General features: G+C 45.1%; 1 pseudogene; it reads right to left on the bottom strand.

Annotated features, from left to right (window-relative positions):
- Window positions 1-816: 816 nt before the first annotated feature.
- Window positions 817-2,687, bottom strand: LOC131759897 (nuclear cap-binding protein subunit 3 pseudogene; annotated as a pseudogene).
- Between the last annotated feature and the right edge of the window lie 733 nt (window positions 2,688-3,420).

Genomic DNA, 3,420 nt, shown 5'->3' with positions numbered 1-3,420 from the left:
GGCTTTATTCTCTTTAACTCCTAGGCTCTACTGAATTGAAGTAAAGCACTATTTTTAAGCCTGCAGAGGAATACAACATTAAATACTTCACAATAAAAATCAACAGGAAGACAAAATCATCTACCACTTTCTCATGGTAAAATAATCTGAAAGGAGTTTAGAAATAAACGAACTAACATTTCTATAACTATTGTCTTATTTGCCAGTTTTGAAGAAGTATTCAGGTGTCAGAACTTGGAGATGGAGAGAATAAATATCAGTGTATCACTTCTGAAGTGATCATAAATGACAGGTTCCCATCTCAGGTGGATGGGTTTTTTTCCCTACAGCGGCCAAAAAGCAAGTTAAACTCTATGTACAACAGACAGTCTGTACAGTTGGGATCATTTAAAAATAATGAGGCTCCCCTCGTTGCCTTCTTCCAAAGTATATAATATATATTTAACAGCACATAAGAAGACACCACTGGAGCTTCCCTCGTAGCCAACAGGAAATATTTTCACATATAAAAATTAAAAATTTAAACTTTAAAATCATTAATATTCTTTAAACATAATACAGATTTAAAAATTGTTCAACATTAACCCATGACCCCACCCCTAGCACAAAAATCCACCTCAGATCCCCAAATCACAGTTTTTTGTTCCTAAAAATCCCACAGCACTGAACTTGATCTTCACTTCAAGCTGATCGCTAACAAGTGCCCCTAACAGAAATCCCCAGGGAGGAACGAAGGGTGATAGACGCTGCGGCTCTTATCTACCTGGGCGGCACGGGTGCAACTCTGAGGTCAGGTCCGTGAGATTCGGCCCCCACACTAGGATCCTGGAAGGGTGAGCTGGCAGCTTCCCTCATCTTCCCCCTCGAAGGCTGTCCAAAAAGCACCTGGGAATTGACTTTTCTTGGGAAAAGGGTGCTGGTAACAGCAGCTCTTCTTCTGGCGAGACTGTTCTTTCTCCTTAGTCAGAGCCCCCCATGCCCTTTGCAGCTCGGAGTCATCTTCCTCTGTGCCGGGCGCCCTGTGATCCACTTTCTTCGCGTTCTTTTCTTTGGTCTTGGGTGCAGATCCTAAGCGAGTCCATAAACTACCTGATTTCTTCTCCCGAGTATCAGAGTAGAGGCCTTTAACATCTTGCCTGGGAAAACCTAGCCTACTATGTACATCAGAAAAGGGCTCTCTCCGAACGACTGGGTTACTACTAAAAGGCTTTTCCAGGGAATGTGGTCTTTTTCCTAATCGCTGGCGTGTATCTGTTTTAGTACTGCTGCCAGGTGGCCGTGGACGTGCGTGTTAATGTTTTTCATCTAACAAATGTCGGACATCTGCAAGTTTCTCAGGTGTTAATTTGTTACCAGTTCGGTTTTTTATATTGCTTGTAGACAGAGTATCTGCCCTCATGGAGTTCCTGATATTTTTCAACTGAGATTCCACTTCATCAGCACACATCGTCATTTTCATGCTCTTCTTTGGTGAAGGAGTGGAACTCATTTTCAGTTCGAGATCACAGTCCATTTCATCCGAGTCTGAGCTGCTGGCACTGGACCGCCTAGAGGTGCTCCGCGCCCGGGTCTGCTTGAGGGCTGGGAGCTCCTCGTGGTTCTCCACCACCGCCCCGTCATCGGCATCCATGTCCTGGTCCTCCTCCTCCTCCTCTTCCGTGGCTTCCTCAGGAACACTCACTAGTCCGGAAAGTCGGTGTTCGTAGGCTGTCAAGCCAACGTCGTCCCCAGGCAGGGCTCTCTTCTTGATTCCATCCCGCTGAATGCGACGGGAATGGTGTCTTCGCTTCCAAGAATTACTAGGAATTCCTTTCATGCCTCCGTAATTTGGATTCCCATATTTCATGTAATACTGACTTCTCCTCGCTGCTCCAAGCTCCTTTTTGTCATCTTTTGTAGCAAATCTCATGAATAACCTATTTCCTTTAGCAAGTTTGTTAGCTGGACGCAGATTGTTTCTTAGCAGAGGCGCTTCTTCTACCTGAGACAAGGGGACCAACTCTACATCACCTGAGTTCTCACCTTCAACTTCTCCTTCTTCACCCTCATCGTCATCGGAACTGTCTTCCTGCTTTGTCTTTGTTACTTTTCTCAGATGACTTGTCCTCACTGGCGTCCCTGCTTCTTATCTTATCCAGGGCTGGCAGGGAACTCATATTGATAAGGGCTCGTGTGGCTGTCATTTCATCCAACCAAACCACGTGACAGGAGGTATCATCCAACCACTCAATGTGGGCCGGAGGATATTCTTTAAAATAGGAAAAGGCATCCCGGGTACTCATGTCATCTACGCCGCACATGTAGACTGTCTCCAGTCTCATTTTGGGGATTGCTTTCTTCATCATGTCTCGGTCCAAGGCTACATTTCTTTGGGCAAGATTTACTTCTGATCGAAAATGGAAGCGCTTGGCTCGCTGCTCTTTCTTTTCAATTGCTTCCCTGGAGGTGACATCGATTCCAGCGATGAAGCTGCCAGCCTTGTTTTCATATCTTCTGCTTGTGTCCGGGATCAGCTCCTTCAGCGAGCGCCGAACCGGCACGACCTCCAGCTCGCCCTCCTCCACCTCCATGGGCTAGGGCTCGCCGCGGTCCAAACCTGACTCCGCTTCTGGCCACGGGGGCCCCTAGGCCGGCCCCGCCGGGACCTCGGCCTTCACCGACGCTCGCAGGCCCCGTACGGCCGCCATCGCCGCCCGCCGGCCGCACCACTCTATTTTCTTTTTAAAAATTTATTTGATTGAGGTAAAGTTGATTTACAATGTTGTGTTGATTTCTGCTGTATGGCTGTAGAATCATTGCCTCTTGAAGGATAGCTGTCAAACGAATTGCTCAATTTGGAATCATAGAATATCCCTACGAACTCTGGGAAGAGCTTGGATTTTGCAGCCAGACCTTCCTGTGTTTGAGTTTTATTCCAGTCAGTTATTAACTCGGTGACCTTGTGCATATTAATTAACTGAACCTCGATTTTTTTTCTCATCTGTCAAATGATAAAACCTACTTTGCAGGGTTATTGTAGGCATTAAAAAAAAGATCTATGTTAAGACATAGAAAACAAACTTATGGTTACTAAAGGGGGAAGGGTGGGGAGAGATAAATTAGGAGGTTGGGATTAACACATACACACTGCTATATATAAAATAGGTGACCAAGTAGGTCCTACTGGAACAGGGACCTATACTCAATGTTTTGTAACAACCTATAAGGGAAAAGAATCTGAACAAAGTAGACATATGTATGTATAACTGTGTCGCTTTGCTCATACCTGAAACTAACGCAGCATTGTAAATCGACTATAATTCAATTTTTTTTTACAAAGAGAAAATAGCACAGTGGCTGCCTGACATATTTTAGAAACTAAATGATTGATATTCTTCATTTTCAGCCTGTGGGAATTCAGCTGAGTTTGTGGCTGACGGT

The sequence above is a fragment of the Kogia breviceps genome, chromosome 7, assembly GCF_026419965.1.
Source record: "Kogia breviceps isolate mKogBre1 chromosome 7, mKogBre1 haplotype 1, whole genome shotgun sequence".
Lineage (NCBI taxonomy): Eukaryota > Metazoa > Chordata > Mammalia > Artiodactyla > Physeteridae > Kogia > Kogia breviceps.
Note: the sequence above shows the minus strand (reverse complement) of the source record. Positions and strands in the feature narration are given on the sequence as shown.